This window comes from Camelus ferus, chromosome 7 (assembly GCF_009834535.1).
Source record: "Camelus ferus isolate YT-003-E chromosome 7, BCGSAC_Cfer_1.0, whole genome shotgun sequence".
In the NCBI taxonomy this organism is placed as follows: Eukaryota; Metazoa; Chordata; class Mammalia; order Artiodactyla; family Camelidae; genus Camelus; species Camelus ferus.
In genome coordinates this window covers 32,190,565-32,217,664 of record NC_045702.1, presented here as the reverse complement: position 1 = coordinate 32,217,664, position 27,100 = coordinate 32,190,565, and the positions used below count along the sequence as shown (strand labels likewise).

At 34.3% G+C, this 27,100-nt stretch overlaps 1 long non-coding RNA gene across 1 annotated transcript; it reads right to left on the bottom strand.

Annotated features, from left to right (window-relative positions):
- Positions 1 to 1,078: 1,078 nt before the first annotated feature.
- Positions 1,079 to 25,733, bottom strand: LOC116664876. The gene is made up of 3 exons (XR_004321376.1): positions 25,719 to 25,733; positions 25,491 to 25,493; positions 1,079 to 1,141 (listed from the first exon to the last, which is right to left on the bottom strand). It is a non-coding gene; the product is annotated as an uncharacterized LOC116664876 (long non-coding RNA).
- Between the last annotated feature and the right edge of the window lie 1,367 nt (positions 25,734 to 27,100).

Genomic DNA, 27,100 nt, shown 5'->3' with positions numbered 1-27,100 from the left:
TATAAGACAAATTCATGTTAAAGTTAAATATGTTTTAGGACATCTAGTTTGATTGAAATAGATATTCAAAGGCTTTCATCCTTCTAACATCCATTTGATGTTGGTCAACAGAGAGAAATCATGTAATGACAGTCTGAAGTATTATTTTATTCAATATCAGCATAATCACATTTTGTTTAGTTATTTTTTGCTCTGTAACTAATTGTGGTCTATTTTTAATGTTTTTATAAGCTTCTGTCTTTATTCTGGTAAGAAATATTTGCTTTTTAAGTGCAATAGAGAATTATTGACTATAGGCGCAGTGCTGCACAGCATATCTCTAGAACTTACTCATCTTGTGTAACTGAAACTAACCCAGTTGTAAATCAGCTCCCTGCTTCCCCCTCCCTTCAACCCCTGGCAGCCACCACCGTGCAGTTTCTGTGAGTTTGAAGACTTCAGGTACTTCATATAAGTGGAATCGTGCAGTGTTTGTCCTTCTGTGACTGGCCTATTTCACTTAGCATAGTGTCCTCCAGGTTCATCCATGTTGTCACATATGGTAGGATTTCCTTCCTTTTTAAGGCTGAATAATGTTCCGTCAGTATCTATGTACCACATTTTCTTCATCCATTCATCTGTCAGTGGACTGTTGTTTCAGTTGTTTTTATATCTTGGTTAGTGTGAGTAGTGCTGCAGTGAACATGGGGTATAGATACCTTCTCAAGTTAGTGTTTTCATTCTTCAGATAAATACTCAGAGGTGGAATTGCTGGATCATAGAGAAGTTCTGTTTTTAATGTGGGGGAACTTCTATATTGTTTTCCATAGAGACCTCACCATTTTACATTCCCACAACAGCATGCTTAATTTATTAAGAACATTGTCTACATTATTCTGTGCTTCACAAAAATGTGTATTCATATTATTACCAGAAATGAGTAATATTATTTCTATTCACTCTTGATTTATTTTAACTGAATTTATAATAGCTATAAAAATAAGATCTGGTGCTTTGCCTCAGACAGAATAAATTTCCAGAAACTCAATTTGATTTCAATAATAAGATAAAAATTAAGATGTTATTCAAATTAAATTAAATAAGCTTCTGTTTGATGCATTTGATAACACTAGAAAGAAAAAACTCCCACAAAATTTTAGTTCTGCCAATTAAAGTTACATTTTAACAGCTATTGATGCACTTTTTACACATACATGAAAAAACTTGACTTGAAAATGAGTGAAATTAATTTAGAAGAATAGCCATTTGATCTAAATGAAAAAGTCAGTATTCATAGCGATACATAATCCACCTTCTGCATCTACACATCTTAAATTGTCATCTTTGGTCTTCCCTGATTAATCACTCAGTTTTGAAGTAGACTTTGATACTTCTTCAGCAGATTTAAATCTCTGGTCTTCTTGTGATTGGTGCTGTTACTACAGTTTCTGTTGTGAATGGTGAATGTTAACACGCTTATCCTACAAATCACATATTTCTTCATCAAATTTACTGAGAAATAGAAATGTAATACTTAATTTTTTATTAAATATATACTTTTTATTTGGGCTTATGGATGCAAAAGGGGGTTATTGCAAAATTTAAAAGCCAAACAATAAACAGTTGTAGATTTATACCGTGTAATAAATTACAAAGCTACTCAAGCAAGAGAGTGCAGACTACTCTCTATATACACTAGAGAAGGATTGCTCTGCCTCTGTCTCCCATACATATATTTTACAAACACCTACAATATAATCTCCACTGAACCCAGTGATTGACAGCCTGGGGACACTGTGCATCTCACAGGATACAGAACAACTGGCTGGTGCGCCAAGTGGCTGGCAAGGACAATACAGTATAATATTTTACAAACACAAAACACCAGAAGAAGCCAGCTTTTCCTCATTCCTAATGTCAGAGAGCACTTCATTGCCATGCTATCCTTGAATTTGATATCATTGTACCTAGAAAAGGTTAGGAAAGGGGAGAGAGTTATCTCTGACCATGTCTGAAGTTAATCATGACTTGAAGTTTGAATTCTTACCATTATACCAGAAGAGACGTACCAGACAACACACTGGCAGAAGCTGGAAATCTAAAGAGGAGGACTGCCAAAGAAGTAATGGGTTATTTGAATGTAACGATTAATCATAATACTTCATTATGCAATGAAATATCTGGGATAAATTCTGAAACACTTGAGACCCTGCTTGGCAAAATGGGACATGTGGTCTCTCTAATTAAAGACCTAAATGTAAAGTATAAATTAAAAATTCTTAAAGAAAATATTTTTAAAAATCTCTGACTTTGGAGTATAGACAAATTTATCAAACAAGACAGGAAAGTGCAAATAATAAAAAGAATTACTGACAAAAATAAAACAGACACAAAAGAAATAGTGAAAATATGACAGACAGCATAAAGATATTTTCAAAATATATAACAGATAAATTTGTGGTATCCAGGTCGTATAAAAAGTCCTGCAACCTACATTAAAAAAAAAAAAAAAACTCAAAACAACCAAATATACCAATACACCAATTAAAAATGAGAAATACATACATATATTATAAATATATTTGTAGCGAAAGGGATATGTGTGTGTATATATATATATATATATATGGAGAGAGAGAGAGAGAGAGAGAGACCCATATGTAGGATTTCTTATATATATAACTGGTGTAAACCAGTACAGCACTTCTGAAGCATAATTTGAAAATACGCATAAAAGTTGAAAATGCACATAATCAATGTTCCAACATATCTCCTACTAGGTATATACACTAAAGAATATTTCATGTAATCACACAGAGATATGTGCAAAGATGTCCATTATGTAATCAATCACCTGTAATGAAAAATAGCTGGAAACAAGCTAAATATCCTTTAATCAAATAAAAATGTATAAATAACTTGTGGTATATTTATATAGCAGAGAACCACACAGCTGCAAGAATTATTAAATTTGATTTATATATATCAACACTAGATTATTACAAAGGCCAGCTTTGATACTGTATAATACATTTCTAAGATTCACTTATGTTAGTATATATACCTCAAGTTCATTCATTTTAACTGCAAAGGATTTCCATAATTCTGCAGTTTGCATTTTTCACTCAGTATTGTTTTAAAATAATACATAAATCATGATAAATTCTGTAGAATTTTAAAACACGTAAATCAGTTTTCTACTTTGGTGAAGGATGGAAACATGTTTGGTAACCATAGAAACAATGCAGGCAAGATACACTTCAGGATTGTGGTGGAAATTGGAAAGGGAGGTGAGTGAACAAATAGGGAAGGGATACAAAGTGTCATGAACTGCTGCTTTAATGTTTTATTTAAAATAAATAAAGTGAAGCAGAAGAAGAATAGATGTGAAACAGTTATAACAAAATCTCTTTAATCTGAGTGATAGACATGTGGATGTTTTATTACTCTCTATGCTGTGCTGAATGTTTGTATTTCAGTGGTTTTAAAATGCTTTAATACGAAAAAATTTAATCATCAAAATAAAAAATAAAAACTATCTTCTAACATCTCCCTATATGATAGAACAAAATTAGTGGCCATTTTTTAAAAAGTTATCTACCTTCCCTCCATTTTCAACTTTAGTCTTTGTTTTAAATCCTGAATTTTAGATGGAAATTATTCTCATTAAATGATGCTTTTTTACAGCTTGAGGTTTCCTTTCAAAAACTTTTAAAAAATATTTACAATCTGTTACACAACTGTTTAAATGGTTTTAGTGACTGCCACTAGCAATTGTGTACTGTAGGTTCTCTATTCATCAGTTTTCAATTTTGATATGATTAATGAACAGCTGATAATTTTTGATGAGTTTATTTTCTGGAAGAATTCACAGGTGGTGTATTTTCTAAGTCCTTGCATTTATGAAAGTATCTTACTTTCTTTCTTACATGAACAGGAATTTGACTAGATATATTATTCATGGGTTAAGGTGCTTTCTCTTAAAGATGTACATGTTGACAATTGTTGACTAACATTTAGGGTTACCAAAAACCATTAAGCCAGTCTGATTTCTGTTTCTTAGTCAAATTCTTAGTTTGTTTTTTGTCTGCAACTAATAGTTTATGTTCTCTTATTTTTCAATTTAAAAAAATGTTCCTGGGTTGTCATTAGTTCTATATTAATTTTGCCTAAACCACAGCAAGTATAAACTTGTTTATTTTGTGTATAGTAGTTAGTATCTGCAAATCTCAAACTCCCAATTTATCCCTTCCTACCCCTACTTTTTTCCTATCCCCTTCTCCTCTTGGTAAGTTTTTTGTTTTTCTATGTCTAAAAGTCTGTTTCTGGTTTGTAAATAAGTTAATTTGTGTCATTTTTCTTGGTTCCACATATAAGTGATATCATATGGTATTTTTCTTTCTCTTTCTGACTTCACTTAGTATGACAATCTAAAGGTCCACTGATGTTGCTACAAATGGCATTATTTGATTCTTTTTTATGACTGAGTAGTATTCCATTATATATATATACCACAACTTCTTTCTCCAGTCATCTGTCAATTGACAGTTAGGTTGTTTTCATGTCTTGGCTATAGTAAATAGTGCTGATATGAACATTGCAGTCAGTGCATGTATCTTTTTGAATTAGGGTTTCCTTTGGATATATGTCCAGGAGTAGGATTGCTGGATAGTATGGTAAGTCTATTTTTAGTTTTTTAAGAAATCTTCATACTGTTTTCTACAATGGCTGCACCAAACTATATTTCCACCAGCAGTGTAGGAGGATTCCCTTTTCTCCACACCCTCTCCAGCATTTATCGTTTGTGGACTTTTAAATGATGGCCATTCTGACTGGTGTGAGGTGATACCTCATTGTAGTTTTGGTTTGCATTTATCTAATAATTAATGATATTGAACATTTTTTCATGTGCCTATTGACCAATTGTATGTTTTCATGAGAGAAATACTTGTTTGGGTCTTCTGCCCATTTTTAGATTGGGTTGTTTTTTGGTTTTTTGTCTGTTTGTTAAGTTGTATGAGCTGTTTGTATATTCTGGAAATTAAGCCCCTGTCAGTCACATCATTTGCAAATATTTTCTCCCATTCTGTAGGTTATCTTTTTGTTTTGTTCATAGTTTCCTTTGCTGTGCAAAGACTTAACAAGTTTAATTAGGTCCCATTTATTTTTGCTTTTATTTCTATTGCCTAGGTAGACTGCCCTAGGAAAACATTGCTAAGATTTCTGTCAGAGAATGATTTGCCTATGTGTTCTTCTAGGAGGTTTATAGTGTCTTGTCTTATGTTTAAGTCATTAAGCTATTTTGAGTTTATTTTTGTGTATGTTGTGAGGGTGTGTTCTAACTTCATTGACTTATATATGGCTGTCCAGCTTTTTCAACACCACTTGCTGAGGAGACTGTCTTCTCTCCATTGTATATTCATTTCTCCTTTGTTAAAGATCAATTGACCATAGGTGTGTAGGTTTATTTCTGGGCTCTTTATTCTGTTCCATTGATCTATATGTCTGTTTTTGCACCAACACCATGCTATTTTGATTACTCTAGCTCTGTAGTATTATCTAAAGTCTGGGAGAGTTATTCCTCCAACTTCATTCTTGTTTTCTTCAGTATTGCTTTGGCAATTCTGGGTGTTTTGTGATTCCATGTAAATTTTAGGATTATTTGTTCTAGTTTTGTGAGAAATGTCCTGTGTCATTTGATAGGGATCACATTGAATCTGTAGTACGTGCAGCTTGATCTGTTTTCTCTCCAGGATGTTTTCTTTGATTCTATTTCAAATATTTATTCTATTTAAGTATTTTGATTTCTTAAGACTATAAGTAATTAATTTTAGGTTGTATTTCTATTCTATTAAGCAATGGACAGTAGTCTTTATTACTATTTTAACTCATTACTTCTGTTCTCCATCTTCTGGTTGAGCATCTCATGTTCATATTCTATATCACTTTATTTTTTCCCCTATGTCAGTATTGCTGTTTATTACCTCCAAACAAGTTTTAATATTGAGATTGTATTCTTGTATCCTTGAAACATTATCTTACTATCTTTGAAAGTTTGTCTTATACTTATGCCAGCCTTTGCATCTCAGCTCTGGTGTTTCCCAAATAACCTGGTGGCAGTATTGTGTTAATAATACTCTTACTCCTGCCTAGTCTCCTTTTGGTTGCTATGAGCACCTTTCTCCTAGATCCCCAGTCCAGAAATGGACTGGAAAGTGGCTTATAGTACCCAAATTTCCCAGTGACTTGTGGCATTTGCTGCCATACCCTGACTGACTAGATGGAATCCTGTTTTCCACATGACAAAGTTTTTGGGCACTTTGAACCAGTACAGCAGGTGAAAATCTCCCATTCCCATTATGCCATTTTGTTCTCGGGTTTCTGTCTTTCTCTCACCTAAGGAGACTACTCATCTGAAAGCGTAGCATGCCATTTCTAGCCAACTTCCACACCATTCATTGGCAAATAGAGTATCTGAATAGATATAGAAAGATAAGTAACAATGGGGTGTGGATGAGTGCAAGGGTAAACCAAATCTTTATGGAAGCAGTACTCATGCAGTTTTAAGTAGGTGAGCCAATCACCTCTTTAGCTATATGCCAAATATATCTATCCTAAGATGAATTCCAGAGAAAATAGAATAGCTAAAATTTCCATCTACCTACTTCTTGGCTAGCAGACTGCTATGTTTCAGAGAATGTGCAAGCCAAATTTGTGCTTTTTAATTAACTCCTTGGTCTTATTGTTAAAATAGAAATTCCTTCTGGATTTCAGCATTCTGGTTTCATTTTCTTCTATGAGTTCACAGGAAACATAGGGAGAGTCTAAGTCAGAGATTGCCAGTTTGACCCCTCTAGAACAATAAAGGGAAATTATTAATTATCAAGTAATTCTACATGTGTTTAAAAAAATAGTTGATGTGTATTAAAAATAAACTGGTGTGAAAACAGCATTTGAAAATAATTCCTACAAATCAAATATCTCCTCTCTGCTTGTATATTTGAATCATGGCCAATTATGTTTTTGTTACTATAACTCCAGACATTCAAAGTTGTGGAAAAATTATTGGTGAAAATCTGTGAAAGGTCAAATTCACTAGTTCATTAAAATTATGCAAGTGTTTAAGAATGTTACTAATAGGTATTGTCATAGTAATAGGTATGGTCAATATCATTTACATAGATATAGACATATAGATTTGGAGGGATATATAATATACATATATCTATATCATACTGGTACGCATACTGTCTACAAATTTCATATCCATGAGCGTTTTACAATTCACCTGAACTTGTCAAAGGTATTAAACAATCATCTAATATACTCTAGGTGCTCTGAGAGATAAAAAGATGAATAAGATGAATGTTTTTTTACTATTAGGAGAATTAATAAACAGGAGAAGTATAGCTGTCATTCACCGAATCATTCATTCACAGATATTTGATGCCTATCATGTGCCAATAATGTGCTACAAATTGGATTTATAATAGGAAGATAACATAGTCACTGCCATTATAGGTGAGGAGTAGGCTGGAAAGGAGGAAAAAGCAAATACTGAGAGTAATTTGGGGGGTTCATCAAGAAGATGATACATGAAAGATGCAAAAATCCTGATGAAGAGAAAGACTTTGGCTTGAGGAAAAGCTTAGAGCAGCCACAGAGTCAAACACAGCATAAAGAGTAGGGGGTGAGGATCATTACAATAGATGCAGTTGAAGAATCTAGCAGCAGTCAAACCCCACATGGCCATCTAAGCTCGGGGAAGGACACTGGCAATCTTTTTAAAATATAATAGGAAAACACAAGGATTTTAAGCAAGTAAGGATGCAGATATGTACTTTAAAATAACTATGGTTAGTGTGTCTATTCACTGGATTAAAAGCCAAGATGGAAGGCAAGTTTTTATGGAAAACTGGTAACTAAAAAGCAAACAAAGGATATAGAACTAAAAAATGTGGTAATTAAAATAAAGAGTGATGAAATGTTCACCAGTAGACAGTATTGAAAAGAAAAATAATGAACAAAGGATAGGTCAGAAGAGAATATCTAGATGGAAGCAAAGAGACAAAAAATGAAAAACAGAGAAAGGGACATGTAGTACTTATAGGATATATGTGTAGTTTAAAACAAGAAGGTAGAAGGGGCTTGCAGAAGAAGCAATATTTGAAAAGATAATGGCAAAGAATTTTCTAAAAGCAATTAACAGATCAAATCACAGATGCTAAAGAATCAAAGCCCTGTGACTATAAATAATACCACATCCAGGCACATCACTGTGAAACTGCTGAAAATAAAAGACAAAGACACAATCTATAAAGCAATATCAAATCTGACAATAATGAATCATCTTACCTGTAAAAATGCAATAAGATTGACAGCTGATTTGTCAATAGAAGAACACAAATGAAGTCAATGATAACAGAATGATATTTTTAAAGATTGAAAGAAAATAACTGCCAACCTAAAACTCAATAATTGGTGAAAATACTTTTCCAAATGAAGGGGAAATAAAGACATTTTCAAAAATGATAACTCAACTATTCCTCACCAGCAGACCCACACCAAAGGATCTACTAAATGACATTATTCAAGTAGAAGGAAAAGGATACCAGAAGGAAGCTCAGAGATACAATTTTAAATGTACACATAATCAAGAAGGGGTGAATATCTAAGTAGCTGAAAAAATATTAACCATAGTGACTTCAATAGAGCAAACATACACGGTATAATCTCTAGAGAGCCTACTAATAAGAGTTTTCAAATGTGAAACTAGAAAACCAAAAGAAAGGACACATGGAATAATAAAAAGTTCTTAATCTATCCAAAAGCAGACCAAAAAAAAAAAAAAAAAAAAACCAAGAAGAAAAGAAAGGAAAATGCAACAACGTGGGTCAATTAGAAAACAAATAGGAAAATGGTAAATTTTAAAAACCAAAAGCAATAGTAGTAAATAACAAGATTGTAATATTGGAATAAAAGAAATCCAAATCTGTATTAGTTATAAGAGACAACCTTAAATATAAGAACATACATTGAGGGAATAAGCTGTGAAACACCTATGCAATGAAATACTATTTGGCATCAAAGAGGAATGAACTATTGATAGAAGCAACAACATGGATGAATCTCAAAATACATTCTGTGTGAAAGAAACCAAGCCCACTCCCCAAAAAAGTATATGCTGTATTATTTGATTTATAAAAAATTCTAGAAAATGCAGATGACTCTGTATTAACAGAAATTAGAACAGTGGTTGCACGGGATGGGGGTAGAGGAAAAGATGGATTACAAAGGACCGTGAGGAAATTTGTAGAGATGAGGGAAATGGTTATTTTGAATGTGGCAGTTGTTTTACCAGTGTATACATATACCCAAACTGATCAGATTTTGTGTTTTAAATATATACACTTATAGTGTACTTCAATTACTATCTCATTACAATTGTAATTAAAAAATAGGAAAAAAATATGTAATTTAAAGATTTTAAAGTCAAAATGTTCCTCCTTAGAGAAACTGATACAATTTATAAATGCTTGGCAGAGATAGTGAAGAAAAATTTATGAGAAGATGGTACAAATTCTTAATATTAGGAATAAAAAAGAGGACATAACTGTTTATCCTACCTACATTTAAATGCTAATAAAAAGACATTATGACCTACTTCATAAAAGTAAATTTGAAGTTTTAGATAAAACTTATAAAAAGTCTTATTAAAACTGTCATGAGAAGAAACAATATAATACACACACACCTGACTTTAGCAGTGAAATTTCTAAATACTTATGGACAAAATAACACAAGTGGTTCACACTAGAACTCAAAATAAATGTGCCAGATATTACACAGGAAATCAAGGAAAATTCCAAATCAGTCTTCAAATTCTAAACTACTAGAGAATTTAGATAAGCTTTGGTATGACCTTAAATTTTAATTCATATAACTCCACCTGTAAAAAAAAAAAAAATGAGATTGTTCATCCCACCTCTTAATGGAAGTGACCGGTGAAGTTTTTGGGTCCTGAAGCTGTTAAACCTTAGCTTTGTAAGTCACAGCAGACGAAAGAGCTTTTTCTCAATCACGTTCATGTATTTCACTCAGATTTGCTGTGGGGCTTTCAACTGATCATATCAAAATAGGAGTGTTCTCCTTCCTACTTTGCCAGGATACTTATGAGCAACTCAAGACATACTTTACATCAGGGGCAGCAGTTGTCCTGTCCTGCTGTGGTGAGAGAAGTTGGAAAGACCAGAGGTAGAGCCTCTTGACCAGTGGATTTGGTGAAGTCTGGGGTGTGTCCCAGATTGGTGTCCCAGGAGATGAGCAATAGCCAGGACTGATTCTTAGATTTATATAAGCATGGCTTTTCAATATTTAAGTAGGCAGGGAACTCTTTATAGGATTGGCCAAGCAACTGGAAGCACTAAGAATAAGAACTAGTAATATTATATTTGTAGTTATTTTTGCAGAAGCCAGTGACAACTTGATTTCACCAATACAAACGGAGAGTCTAGAAGGTGTGCTGGGAAATGTTTTAGTCTCTAAAATTCTAGACTTTTTCTTCTCTAAAGTTATAAAATCTTTAGAAATGAAAGAAAATGAGCGATAGACACAGCACTTATGTGTAAAGTATTTCAAATACCTGAATTTTTATCCTAAGGAAAACATAAATAAAATACTGTCTCCTCTTGTAATTTTGAAAATGCCATGTAGTGACACATAGTTAAATATGTTGACTAAAATAACCTTAATTCACCTGAACAAATATTGACATTTGTTCATCAAATGGTTTTAAGAGACACATAACCACATTTTCTCCTTAATTTTATTACTTTAATTGTTAAGATGAACATAAATTAAGATGATATTCACATTGAAGGTTATGGTAACTGATTTTCTTTCAGTTTTATCAGATGAATATTTTCATTCAGTTTTTGCTTAATTTCAAAGTGAAGAGAAAACATTAGTAGCTTTATTGTTAAGTTTTATCGTTAAGATATTTCTCTGTGGATATTTGAAAAGCACTTACACTCTTGTTTTTAAATTATAGTGTGATATAAAACAAGAACGGTTACTTTGTTTTGATTTGTGAATGTATCTATGCCCAACAGATTTTGAATGTTATACAGGAAAAATGAGAATGAGTACCTTGCTTGGAGTCAGAGTATTTGTTCTATTTAGGTGGCACAGATATTCAGTGTTCCTGAAGGACTTGGAAGCAAGGATATAAAGTATACTAATCAGCAGATTGCTTCTTAGTTTATTCTTGAAAGAAGCATATGTGCTACCAAGGCCTGCCAGGAAGTAATTTACATAGTCTTCTGTAGCACTGGGAGCCACTGCTTCTCAATTGCAAATCAATACAGCAAAAGAGAAAACTTAGATTAAAATGAAAATGAACACAAGCATTTCAAATAATAAGTTTTCCTTTGAAAATATATCTATTAATGTTTTTAAATTGTGGTTGATATTTAGAAATGTAGCTGAAATTTTAAAATAAATTGATCTTCTTTGATCATTTTTGAAATGGGTTGCTAACCAATGAAATAAAAATAAAGTATGTCTTATTTTTAGTTTAAAATTACTGTAAAATGTATGCATTTTAATATAGAAAATTATAACAACTGGAGAAAGTTAAATGTATTATATTAACTTCTTAGTTTAATTGAAAATATTATTAAAAACTCTTCAGTATTTCTATAACTACATATAGAAGTCAGCTTGATTATGACATTACAAATTTAAGTAGTGTTTTGATTGGGATTCACTTCTAACCCAAATTGATTAATACTAATGAGTGTCTACCATGTAAGAAATCACATTACAAAAAAGTTTTGCATGTGAGAACAATTAACCCCCAAAACAACTCTAAGAAATAATAACAACGTTCAATTTTAGCAATGTGAAATCTGAGAACCTACCTAGCTAAATGATTTGACAAGGGTATAATGGCTGTTAAAAGTCAAAGTAAGAACTAGAATCAGATTTTCTTACATAAAATGGTTTTCAAAATTGTAATAAATAACTAAAATTTTAATATTTTGATGAAACTATAGATGAAGATATACCAGTGAGCAATTTTTACAAACTTTTACCTCTCCATCGTCAACGTTTTTGGACAGTACAACTGGCATTAGCAAACTGAAATGAATAAACTCTGAGCTTAATAGTAAGAAAAGACAAATTCCAAAATAGTAAATGCAAATTTTCTTTTCTATGATTCTTTTCATATTGTGTGATCTTTCTGAACAAAGTATTGCAAATTATTTTGAAATATTTTATTTCTCTGTACTAAGGACAAAATATTATTTAAGTCCTTAAAAAGGATCCTCACCTTGTCTGCAGTTTTACAAATTCTTGATATATTCTTGAATAAACATTCAATTTAATTCATTTAAAATCATATTTCCTGAGTGTAACCATATGCCAAGCAGTGTACAAGACACTTAAGACTGTACAAAAGTAAGTAAAACAGTTCTTACACAAGGATGTTTTCCGGGGTCATATACAGAATGAGATATCATGAAGTACTGCAAACAGCTGATGGGGAATGGAGGAGATTTTATCAGAGATATCAGAAGTCTTACAATCCTGAGAGACATTGGAGCACCAGCCCAGCTAGAGTGGCGAAATACTGCTGAGCTCTCTGCATGTTCAAGTAAAATCCTAGGAGGCCATGCTTAACGTAAGGACTACACCTCAGGATTAAGGGAAAATGCAAAATAGACTCACCTTAATAAGCATAAAAATAAGCTTGGCAGAATTAAAAAAATTCTGCTAGTAAACTAACTGTAAGTCAAAATAAAATTCAAAACACTTAAAAAAAAGTACATAATCCAGACTCTTTCAAATATAAAATAAATTCCAGAATGATCAAATATACAAAAGAAGCAGGAAACAGTGCCTTGTAATCAAGATAAAAAGCAGTTAATAGAAAAATAAACAAGTAAACAAAGTCAGAGTTTAGAATTAATGGACAGGGACTTTGAAACTGCCATCATAGGAGGCAGGATCAAGATGGCAGAGAGAAAGACCCTGAGCTCACTTCCTTCCATGAACATAGCAAAACTTCAACTCTATAGAGCAACTCTCTCTGAAAGCAACCTAAAGACTAGGAGAATGACTCTTCTACAACTAAGATATAAGGGAAAAAAATCACTGATTGGGGTAGAGAAGTGGTCTAGTCAGGACTGATACCCCAGGCGGGTGACCCAAAAGTGGAAGAGGATATCACAAAGTCGAAGATCCTCCCTAAGGAGTGAGGAGTTCAAGTCCTACATTGGGCACCCCAGCCCTGGCATCCAGCCCTGGGAAAATGAGCCCTCTTAACAGGTTTTGAAAACCAGTGGGGCTTAATGCTAAGAGAACCAGAAAGATGTAGGAAACCAAGACTCCACTCTTAATGAACATGTGCACAAACTTACTTGCTCCGAGTCTCAACACAGAGACAGAAGATTGAAAAACTCCTGGTATTCTAGCCAGCCTGCCAATACCATCCAAACACACCCCCCAGCCCACATCAGGCTCCAGCTTCAACTACACCTCAAGGAAGGCATCAGCCCTCACACACTCCAGGGGAAGCCCCAGCCTGGACCAGACTCTGCACTCTGGCCCCTCCGGCTCCAGCCTTCCCACCAAGGTGGCAGCCATCAGTGTGCCTTAGGAGAAACCACAGCTTGCACTGAGTTCCCTTTTTGCCACTAAAATTCCAGCCCTGCCACCAAGATGATGGCCACTGGTGCATCCCCAGAGAAGCCCCCACCCAGCCCTGCCAAGTTAGTGGCTGCCAGCACATCCTGGAAGAATCCTTGGCCCATTTCAGGCTCCAGCTCCAGTCCCTCTTGCTCTAACCACCCACCCCTCAAAATTTCACAGTCACCAGTGCACTCCTGGAAAGAGCCCAGTTTGCACCAACCACTGGCAGTAGCCACCACCCCCTACCCCCAGCTCCAAGGTGACAGCACTGGTGTGCCCTGGAAAAAGCCCTGGTCCCCTCCCACTTCAGCTTGAGCTCTTTTGCCAGAGCTACAGGGAACATGCAGGCTGCAGAGGGATGTTCTTCCACAGGGACACACCTTCAAGACCAGGATAGGAAAATTTTGCCTAATTTCATAGAGACAAACAGAGGAAGTCAAACAAAATGAAAAGACAGAGGAATATGTTCCAAACAAAAGAAAAAGATAAACTCCAGGAGAAGAAAAAAAAAAAAAGTAAGGAAAAGGAGACAAGTAATTTACTTAATGAGGTGTTCAAAGCAATTGTCATAAAAATGTTCACTGAAGTTGGAAAAACAGTGGAGGGACACATTGAAAACTTCAACAAAGAATTAGAAAATATGAAAAAAGAACCAGTCAGAGCTGAAGAATACAATAACTGAGATGAAAAATACCCTAAAGGGAATCAACAACAGATTTGGTAATACAGAAGAATGCATAAGTGACCTGGAGATAGAGTAGTGGAAATCACCAAATCAGAACAGCAAAAAGAAAAAAAAATAATAATAACAACAACAACAACAACAACAACAGTTTAAGGGACCTCTGGAACAACATCAAGCATACTAACATTTGCATATAACAGTCCCAGAAGGAGAAAAGAGAAAGGGGTGGAAGATGTACTAGATGAAATAACAACTGAAAACTTCCCTCACCTAAACCAGGAAACAGATACCTAGGTCCAGGATTCACAGAGAGTCCCAGACAAGAAGAACCGATAAAAATCTATATAAAGATCTATTATAATTAAAATGGCAAAATTTAAAGAGAGGATTTTAAAGGCAGCAAGAGAAAAACAGAGCCACATGCAAGAGAACCCCTCATAAGGCTGTCAGCTAATTTTTCAGCGGAAACACTGCAGCCCAGAAGGAAGAGGCATGATATATTTAAAGTGCTAAAAGGAAAGAATCTACACCCAAGGATAATCTACCTAGCAAGAGATCATTTAGAATTGGAGGAGAGGGAAAGAGTTTCTCAGACAAGCAAAACTTGAAAGAGTTTATTACCACTGAACCACTTTCCAAGAAATATTAAAGATTCTTCTCTAAGTGAAAAGGAAAAGGCTATAGCAAGAAATAAGAAAATACATGAAGGAAAGAAATTTCACTGGTAAAGACAATTATATAGCAAAGGCAGTGGATCAACCACTCAAACTAGTATAAAGGTTAAAAGATAAAAGTCATAAAATTACTGTAACTTAAAAGAAATATGCATAAAGATGTAAAATATGATATCCAAACCAAAAAAAGGTGTGCGGAGAATAAAAAACGTAAAGCTTCTAGGATGTGTTTGAACTTAAGTGACTCCCAGTTTAAAACAAACACACACACACACACACACACACACAAAACAAAGAGGAAGGAACCCAAGCATAACACTAAAGAAAGTCACCAAACCACAAGGGAAGAAACTAAAGGAGAAGAAAAGAATAAAGAATAACTACAAAAATAACCAGAAAACAAATAACAAGATGGCAATAAGTATGTACCTGGCAATAATCACTTTGAATGTAAATGGACTAAGTACTCTAGTCAAAAGACATGGGGTTGCTAAATAGACATAGAACAAGACCCCTCTACACACTTCCTACAAGAGACTAATTTCAGAGCTAAAGTTACACAGAGAGTGAAAGTGAAGGGATTGAAAAAGATATTCCATGGAAATGAAAAGAAAACTAGGGTGGCAATATCAGACAAAATAGACTTTAAAACAAAGTCTGTAACAAAAGACAAATAAGGGCATTACATAAGAATAAAGGGATCAATTCAAAAAGAAGACATAACAGTTATAAATATATATGTACCCAACATAGGAGAACCTTAAATACATAAAGCAAATATTAACAGACATAAAGGGAGAAATTGCCAGTAATACAATAATATTAGGGGACTTTAACACCCCCACTTGTACCGGTGGACACATCACTGAGACAGAAAATGCATAAGGAAGCAGTGGCCTTAAATTACACATTGGAGTGAATGGACTTAATATATATGTATAGAACATTTTACCCAAAAACAGAAGAATATATTTATTTTTACAAGCACACATGGAACATTCTCTTGGATGGATTCCATACTAGGTCACAAAACAAGTCACAACACATTTAAGATGATTGAAATAATATCAAGCATATTTTCCAACCAGAGCAACATGAAACTAGAAATCAACTACAGGAAGAAAGCTATAAAAAATAAATACACAGAGACTAATAAACACCATGCTACCAATGGGTCAAGGAAGAAATCAAAGAGGAAATTAAAAGTACCTTGAGGTGAATTCATATAGAAACATAATTTTCCAAAATCTACTGGATGCAGCAAAAGCAGTTCTAAGAGGGAGGTTTATGGAATCAGGCCTTCCTCAAGAAACAAGAACCTAACTTTACAACTAAAGGAATTAAAAGAAGAAAAAACAAAGCCCAGATTTAGTAGAAGGAAATAATAAAAATCAGAGTAGAAATAAATGAAAGACCAAGAAAATAGAAAAGATCAATGAAGCTAAGAATTGATTTTTTTAAAAGATCAACAAAACTGATAAACTTTTAGTCAAATTAATCAAAAAAAAAAAAGAAAGAGGTACCAAATAAATAAAATTAGACATGAAAGAGAAGTTACAACTTCTCATTCTGATATCATGAAATACACACAATCCTAAGAGAATACTATGAACAATTATATGCCAACAAATTGAACAATATAGAAGAAACTGATAAATTCCTAGAAACATACAATCTTCCCAGACTGAATCAGGAGAAAATAAGAAGTCTGAACAAACTGATTACTGGTAATGAAACTGAATCCATGACCCCAAAATTCCCACTAAACAAAAGTCTAGGACCAGTTAGCTTCACAGGGAAATTCTACCAAGCATTTGGAGAAGAGTTAGTACCTATCCTTCTCAAACTATTCAAAAACAGTGAAGAGGAGGGAACACTTCTAAACTCGTTCTATGAGGACAGCATTACCCTGATACTAAAACCAGGCAAAAACACTAAAATAAAAGAAAATTACAAGCCAACATCCTTGATGAACATAGATGCAAAAATCCTCACAAAGTATTAGCAAACCCAATTCAACAATACATTAAAAGAATCATACACTATGATGAAGTGGGATTTATTTCAGGGATGCAAGAGATACTAGTATCCGCAAATCAATCCACATGATACACTATATTAACAAAACAAAGGATAAAAATCACATGGTTGTCCTTATAGATGTAGAAAAAGCATTTGACAAAGTTCAACATCTGCTTATGATACAAACTCTCAACAAAGTTGGTATAGAGCAAACATACCGCAGTATATAAAGACCATTTAACATTCACAGTTAACCATACTTAATGGTGAAAAAGTGAAACCTTTTCTTCCAAGAACAGGAGCAAGATAAAGATGCCACTCTTACCAGTTTTATTCAACATAGTGTTGGAAGTCCTAGCCACAGCAATCAGATGGAAAAAAAATCATAATAAAAGGCATCCAAATTGGAAGAGAAGACGTAAACTATCACTATTTGCAGATGACATGATACTATATATAGAAAACTGTAAAGAATCAACCAAAACACTATTGGAACTGATAAATAAAATCATAAATTTGCAGGATACAAAATTAATATTCAGAAATATGTTGCATTTTTATATAGCAATAATGAAATATCAGAAAGAAATCAAGAAAACAATTCCATTTACAATTAAATCAAAAAGAATAAAATACCTAGGAATAAATCAAGGAATAAAAGACCTGTACTCTGAAAAATGTGACATGGATTAAAGAAATTGAAGACAACACAACAAAATGGAAAGGTATTTCTTGTTCATGGATTGGAAAAATTAATATTGTTAAAATGTCCATACTGCTCAAAGCCATCTACAGATTCAGTGCAATCTCTATCAAAATATCAATGGCATTTTTCACACAACTAGAAAGAATAATCCTAAAATTTGTATGGAACCACAAAAGACCCTGAATAGCCAAAGTAATTTTGAGGAAGAAAAAGAACAAAACTTGAGGTATCACACCCCTGATGCCAAACTATACTTTAAAGCTACAGCAATAAAAACAGTATGGTACTGTCACAAAAAAAGGCACATAGATCAATGGAACAGAATAGAAAGCCCAGAAATGAACCTACACACATATGGTCAATTAATCTACAACAAAGGAGGCAAAAATATACAATGGGTAAATAACAGTCTCTTCAACAAGTTGTGTTGGGAAAACTGGACAGCTACATGTAAAAGAATGAAATTAGAACGTTTTCTTATACCATATACAAAAATAAACTCAAAATGGATTAAAGACTTAAATGTAAGACGAAGGTTTTAGAAGAAAACATAGGCAGTACACTCTTTGACATCAGACTTAGCAATTTTCTGGGGATCTGTTTCCTCACGCAAGGCCAACAAAAGCAAAAACAAACAAATGGGACCACATCAAACAAAAAACCTTTTTCACAGTGAAGGAAGTCGTCAGTAAAATGGAAAGACTGCCTACTGAAAGGTAGAAGATATTTGCAAATGATACGTCTTATATAGCATAAATATACAAAGTATATAAATAATTCATACAACTCAATATCAAAAATACAAACAATTCAATTAAAAAATGGGCAGAGGACCTAAATAGGCGTTTTTCCAAAGAAGACATACAGATGGCCACCAGGCACGTGAAAAGATGCTCAACGTCACTAATCATCAGGGAAATGCAAATCAAAACCGCAATGAGATACATCCTCACACCTGTCAGAATGGCTATCGTCCAAAAGACAAGAAACAAGTATTGGTGAGGATGTGGAGGAAAGGAAACCCTTATGTACTGTTGCTGGGAATATACATTAGTGCAGCCACTATAGAAAATAATATACATACAGTGGAATATTCCTTAGCCGTAATAAAGAATGAAATCTTGCCGTTTGCAACAACGTGAATAGATCTGTAAAGTATTACGCCTAGTGAAATACTGTATGTTTCACTTATATGTGGAGTGTTAAAAAAGAAAACAAATGAACAAATATAACGAAACAGAAACAGACTCACAGGTAGGAAAAACAAACTAGTGGTTGCCAGAGGCGAGGGGATACATGCCAGTCTATCTCAAGAGTTCAGTAACTCAAAGCAATAACTGAGCATTTTGAGGAGATCTACTGTCAGTGTGAACCATCATACTTGACGAGCCAGAGAGGAAGTCTTTTTAGGTACAAGCGCACGCGCACGCGCACACACACACACACACACACATACACACACACACACACTTCTTCATTCTTTCCTCTTTCCTGAGTTCATCTCTAAATAATTAGTAGGTTTGGTGTCTCAGACAGGTTGATTACTCAGAACTCAGAACCCAGAACTCAGAATCCACCTGGAGGCAAGTCCCTCTCCCTAATGATATATTCATTAGGTTTGCACTTGTTGTGGAAGACAAAGTTCTTGGCTTTTGTGTTATCTGAAATTTTACTTAAATAATACCTGTTTCTGACATAACTTGAAAATACGAGTCTTATTGTCTTGCTTCAAGGCCCTTTTCATTGCATTAAAAAAAAAATCAAACCAAATTGCAAAATCTTAGATAATATTTTTATTTTGAGTAAGAAGTCTTCACTAAAGTTTCTTAACAAGGGAGAAACAAGAAGTAGAATAACAAAAATACAGCTCAGAGCTTCACAAAATACGCCTTTACATTTCTCTCCACTCGAATTCCATTTCCCTTGGCAACTCTAAAATTTCCTCTGTTTTGCTCTCTTCCTCACGCTTAGAGTCAAGTGCACTCTCTCTACTCCACCCCCTCTTTGATGCCTGTCCTCCCACCTTCTCACTCCCTCCTCTTCCTCAGTGATACCTCTGTGCCTTTTCTAACGTAGAGCAATTACAGCTCTCGTGTTCTTTTAGTTTTCTTTCTTCTATATCCATCAAATCAGCAAAATCGAGGCTTAAGTCTAAGTAGTGGGGGTTGACGGGCTGGGAGTGGGAATGAAAAGACCCCTCCTTAGAAAGGACATGAATTCCTTCTTTTTGTAGCTCTGTTACGGTTATTGATTTACATGAGCTCTGTCATGCTATGTATATGGAACTTTATATTTCTAGGTCCATGAATAGTTATGAGTTGAATTCTCTTATGCATATTCTTGACGTTCCTCTGCTTTTCAGGCAGTGGGAGGGCAGGCGCTTGGCTACAGTATAATTACATTGTGCACCCATCAGTAAGTCTCCTCTTACAACCTTGGAACAACCCCAAGGAGTTCGGGAGCATTGGAGCAAACAAGAATTGGACCTAAATCTAAAAAAGAGAAAGTATTTGTTTTCTTTTTTTTTTTATGTTTTAAGGGTAGAGTTATTTGCATACCACTGCATCATAAGAATAGTCAATTTCTTTAATATTCATGAATCATTAGGTTGGGAGGAAATTTAAAAGGTCATGCATCCTACCCTTGATTTAATTCTGATCCAGAGTAAGAATATTATGAAGTAAAACTTTGGGGAAAAAATAAAATGTTAATTGCCCAGAGCATTATACTTTCACTTGGTTCAACTGCTAATCACATACGTTTCCACCATCAAACAGAGACCATGGTCTTCGAGTCATGTGTTAAGGAAAATTTATTAACCTTCAGAGAGACGAAGTTTAGCGATTATGGTATAAATACATGTGGTGCAATAGATTAAGGTAAATTTATACTTATTCAAGAGTATATTCTGGAGGATTCCTGAAATGATAAAACCCTTGCCTTGTGTTGTGACTTTGTTAAATTAACACTTGTCAAATGGAGCACAGGGTGCCAGATGGTGAATGGAAGTTCAACAACAGACCACAAGAGAAATTGAAATAGAGCAGCTTATTACTCACAGGTCCTGGAGGAAGTACATACAGGACATGCTTCAAGGGGCACGTGGAAAGGTCAAAGCAGAGGGCAGACAGAGAGTAGGATCTTGGACACACATTTTAGTGTCTGTGGATGGAACGCTTTGAGGTTCCTGGCCTTAAGTTGAACTGGTCAATTCCAACCAAAAGAGCAGGATGTTCTTATCTAAGGAGTGTACATAGAAGGCTGATGATCACAAGGGCTGTTGGGGAAGTCACACAGAAACTTGAATTTGCTTGTGACTCTGGGGCTGTTATATGGGTCACGTGCTTGCATGAGGGAGCTAGTGTATAATGATAATAATTATTGAAATTTACTTTCTACTGAACAAATATAGTGTTCAAGACCAAGACTGTGATGTTCTGTGTACATGTATTTTAAAAACTAACACTTTTCCAAGTAATGTAATTAAATGATCATACTAAGGTTTTTTTCTCTGTGAAGATTATTAAATATTAAGGGCTGATTTGTCTATGTGATGCCTAAAAGTGTTGTAAGATTTTTTGTCATGAATCTGCTAATTGTTGGACTGTGTATCCAGACATCTGGGCAAATGGTCAAACCATTTGGGCATGTTACTGTAACATGTTATTGGTTGGGTTTTTTTTTTTTCTATTTGAGATACAGGCTTTATAGCAGTTTATTTTTTTGTTTTCTTTAATGTGATGCCTTGAACCATTGCATCAGAATCACTTAATATGTTTGTAACAAAAGTGTAAATTTCTAGACCTTCTGCAGACCTACCAATTCAGAATAATTAGAGGCTAGGAGCTAGAACTCTCCAGTTTTTAAAACTCCTTTGGTGAAGCTTACGTCTCTAAAGTTTGATACACTAAAATGTGAAAACTACAGCTCTACTTTGTAGCTCATATTTTTTTTGCAGTATTTATAGATCACATTGAAAAATTGGTGACTTTGCCTAACTTCAGTCTATTCCATTCTGGAGACTTACGCTCAAGTCTCATCAATATCCCATTTGTAAATCTGTCTCACTCTCTTGTGGTTTCAGAGGATATCAGTATCTATTAATATCCATTCATTTGTGTTATTAAGCTTTTAGTGCAAATATAGCATCAAAGTTCAGATCATCAGAGTGGTCTCTGATATTTTAGTGGGGTTTTTTTGGTTATATTTCTTCCAGGGAATTTTTTATATATCAGGGACATGCTCCTATTTTAACAAGCTGCCTCATATTTTTCGCTATTGTTTTAGTAATATAAGCAGAATTTATCTTTAAGAGTATACTGTTCTTTGGTTTTGGAAAACATACACACACCTTACAGGGAGACATTTTAATAGGCTTTTTAGTCATGAAATAGTAAAGCAAAAATGCTATTCTAGAAGGGAGAAACTTGGGTCAATAAGAAAATTAACTCTCCATAGTAATGTGAAAGGCCACCTTTATTTTGACCTGAGAGAAAACTTGGCAAGTTTTTAAGCATCAGTGAGCTTTCAATATTGGCTGAAGATATTCCCTTTTTATCTAGGCAAGCTGTTTCTTGCAACAATAGAGAGAAACAAGACCAAGGAGAAATCTAGAAAAGACCTCTCTGTGGAGAATCAGGGAGAAGTACTCTAAACACAATGCTATCAAATATTCCAGGTTAAAATTTTCTGTATAGTATTACATTTTTTTCTCACATCTGCAAGATTCCAGTAAAAGTTTCCTTATGCCGTGACTTGATATCAACTCTGCTTTGTGGCTCCCCAAATACAAAGTGCCATTATTAGAGGCACAGCCCTTGGGAAGTGGCCCTACCATGTGTGTGAAGGCTGGTATCGTCAGAAAGATGACCCACAACAGTCAGTACCAAAGGGTAGAGCATATAATGACTCTCTGTAAATTTGTAGAATTATGATATTCTTTGACTCTAACAGGCCATCATTTTAAGAAAGAAAGAAAAAAATACTGCCAATTAAGTTATCTCAGAATGTTTTCTTATAATTTAAATTTTTAAGTTTCTACTTAAGGAAAGAGCCCTTTTAGATTTAACTAAACATAGATTTTTTTTATTACATATCACTCTTGCACATACATAAAAATAAAAATATAAGAAATAAGATATTTACAAGAGAAAAATATAAAGAAGCTTTAGAACTATCTTTACAAATGCAAAAAAGAATATTTATACACATGTTCCTGTGTGCTTAATATTTATGCACATGTACACATGTGCTTTGAGTAAATAAGCCACAAATGATTATAGAAAAAATAGTATTCTCTAGGTGTAAATATAAATATACAGTCAATATTTACATTTATTTTCTTATAGAATAAATATAAATCTATTTAACTCTATTTTTACACTATAGTCAGGATTTATTTCTGAAAAGTATACAACTAAATATTTGTTTCTCAATATTTTCTAGCTGGTACCATAAAAATGATTCTAAGATTACAACTATAAAACCCCTCTAACTCAAGCCCTAATTTTGATGTTATGAATCATAGTTAAAAAAAAAAGGGTATTACTAGAATTGCATAATTAGGCATCCAAAGAAAATGGGTATTTGAATATACCAATGGCAGAAAGATATTCAAAGGTCTGTTGTCATATCCCAGAAGACAAAATTAGAAAATTTCACACAGAAACCAGGACCAAAGAGAGAGGCTGGTTAAGGAAATCAGTCAAAAGAATGCAAGCAGCATGTGATCCAAGTAGTGTAACTTTTCAAATATTTAGAACCAGAGAGAACCAAGAAACAAAGACAGTCGAAGAGGTTAATACCACGAGGTTCAGACAAAGCCAGTGTGTGAATGAGGGGAAGTTGATTCCGGAGCCGTCCCTCCTCCCCTTCACAGAGTCTTCCCTACCTTAGCAGCCAGACACCCATCTTGTCAGCTGATACTAACAGCCGGCTTCTAGTGAGAGCTTAGGTGTCACTCTCCACACCACATTCAAGGAGCAGGAGGAGTTCAAGAGTCCTTGGGGCCAGTCTGCTACAAAGTGAAGCCTTTTTTTTGGACATTGGTCTTTTTTGGATTCACCTTTCTCTGGCTTCTCCCTTTCTTTAACTTTCAAATCTAGATTGATTTTCTTTACATTTTTTAAAACTTTATTGAGATGTAATTTATATATATATACAATAAAATAAATACACCTATTTAAATACTGTACAATTTGATAAATTTTAACAGGTGCATACCTATGTAAGTATCATCTTATTCAAGATATAGAATATTTCTATCAACGCAAACGTAAGTTCCATCGTGCCCTTCCCAGTCAGTCCCCCACCATCACCTCACACCTTCTGCCTCAGGCAACCACTGATAAGCTTTGGTCTCTACAGCTTAGTTCTGGCTTTTCTGAAACTTCAAAACTGTTGAGGGGAGGGTATACTCAGTGGTAGAGCACTAGCTTAGCATGTACAAGGTGCTGGGTTCAACCCCCTGTACCTTAATTAAGGGAAAAAAAATGTGGAGTCATGTGCTATACGTATCCTTTTGTGTCTGGCTTCTTCCATTTAGCGGGATGTTTTTTAGATATATCCATGTTGTTTTGTTTCAGTAGTTTATTCCTTTTTGACGCTGAATATTATTCATTATATTAATATGGAAATTATGTTAACATAGAATAACAATTCATCCGTTGCCAACTATCACTTACCATAACAAATGTTATTGAATATGTGGGACAATTAGAACTCACCTCACTGCTGGTAGGGCCAATCAAATGGTACAACCACTTTAGAAAGCAGTTTGTCAGTATCTTATAAAGTTAAATGTATGCATACCATATGACCCAGCAACTCCTTTCCTAGATATTTATCTAAATAAGTTAAAATACATGTCCATAAAAATATTTATCCATGAGTGTTCATAGAAGCTTTACGTATTAGATTTCTCATACACAATTTTGGTAGAGGAAGGTAAACTGGACTAGGGCTACTTCCCTTTTGGGAGGGGCTGTTTTCAGAAAGTTGTGCAGGACTCAGATTAGCACCATCTAGTTCTCTCAGGCAAAAATAAATGAATTTAAAACAAACAAATATCAATCAATCTAAACTATATGTCTCTCAAGTGATCTAACCCAGCTATCTACTTATGGGAGTTGGGGTTAAAGCCTTTGCTAATAGTAAAGAGGAAGATTTTTCATCCACCCTTTTCATATCTTCCTCAAAAATATAAATTTTGGCTTCAGGATCTTGGCCAAATATCTTGGCTGTCTCATCCTATCTATGAAGGGCCTCTCTCCTTCTCTTCTAAGTAATTTGTGTTTTTTTAATCATTGAAACCCTAAAGTACTGAAGTACAGTGGCACCTTGATAGATCAACAGAAAACTATATTGGATAGCTGGATGCTTGAGAAACCCTTCAAGTCAAAGTGTGTGTGTAGATACCTACTTGCATAAGGAGAACCACTATGAATCCCACTAGCTGGCATGCTCTTGAGAGAAAAATACATTTGCAATCCCTGAATCATCAGTATTGTAATGTAACTTATAGGTAGCCTTAATATAAAAATTACTAGGTCATACTGGAAATCCTACTTGCTGATCCACACATGTTCTGTTTTATCTGGATGTCAAACCTGGTCATTCATTGAAGGAGAGGGGAAGCATTTTATTGCATTTATTGAGGACTTGAAGAAATAGACATTATATTGACATTGGTTCAGTTTTCTGATAACAATTTATTGTAAAGAACAATTACCTTCTTTAATGAGTCAGTCAACTTGACAGAGCATCTCTCTCTACATTGTAAATTACAGTTAATCATTTTGAAAATTGTACTCTTTGAGGAATTATTCTTGTTCCATAAAATGATTAACATAGATTAAAATAACAGTAAGCAAACATAGTTAAGAGAAGGGGAATCCTACTGATCTCAGACCGTCTCTCCTACCTATTCCCAAGGGAAAAAGCGGACTACTCAGGGAACCTAAATTAATGTCACCTTTCCCTTACCTTCGTTCTGGTTTTTTTTTTTTTTTTTTCTTTCCCACCTGTAAAGACAGATTCTTCCTGGGTTTTTGTTTGTTTGCTTGCTTGCTTCTGATCTCTATTTTCCTTTACACCTTGCTTCCCTTTATTCCTGTTCATCCTTATTTTCAGTCTAACATGGCCTGTGTCCGTTGATTACAGTGAGAAACAAATACAACGGAACTCTTTGTGAATGGCTTCAGAAGGGCAAATAGAAACATGGGAAATTTGGTCCACATCTACTTCTGACCTAGACCATTGAAAGAATGCTAAAGAGCAGGATGGTTCAAGCTTCAGTAGGTAAGAAGACCTAGTAGCAACAGTACTCTCCATACCCTCAAGCATTTTGTCTCTCATTAAGGTCCTAACCATAACCTTCCCCAGTCTAGCATAGTTGGCTCTATCCCCTAAAGACTCACTCTTCCCTCTTCTTATTGTTCTATGCAAGTCAGTAAATCATAGGATTGAAAAGATTCTGAGTAAGTCACAGTTAGCAGCTTATAAAGAGCGGCTGATGGACTGTTTTGTTTGTTAGTGGGAAACATGATTCTGACTTGTTTTAACTTTTTAATTTGGATAATTTCAGTAGAGATGAGAAACACATAATACGACTTAATAAGTTTCCTATGACTCTGTGGTTAGTAAAACCATTACCCTTAGGCATATGTTATTACACAGGTTATTTAAATTCATATTATCATATCATAAGGCACAATCTGAGGAAACTAGAATGTCTCCAAGAGATTTAGGAAGAATTAAATGTCTACTCACTTCCAAAATAAAAGAAAAATGAAAAGAGCCCAGTTTTTGTTCACTTTGTCCTGTTTTATTTTGGTGTGTTATTTATTTCTGGGGTTTTTTTGTTTGTTTGTTTGTTTTTTATCATGGAATTAGAGGCTACACCGATAAGCGCTATGCAACATCAAAACATAATTAAAAGCTTTCCAGAGAGCCCTATCTGAACTGAAAAACTGATACTATCCTTGATCTGTTTTGGGGAAATGGATGTTTTGAATTGACATTTGGAATGGTACATCCTCACTGAGTTTAAATGAGACAGTGAATGGGAGCAGGAATAAAAGTGGTTAGTGACAAGGAATTAGGGTTATTTTCATTTCTCATTCCCTCCTAAATAATAATAGCCTGTTTTTTGGGAACAAAAATGAATCCCCTATTTAAGTTGAATATTTTCATGTGTGTATGAAATCCCTTATAGTTTTAATAACTAGAAAAAATATATATTGAGAAAAGTAAGGCTTTGAAATGAAGTAATCAAAGGAGACAACTGCGTGAGGCCTTATTAGAGGAGTAGTGAAATACATAAGAATTAGACTTAAGATG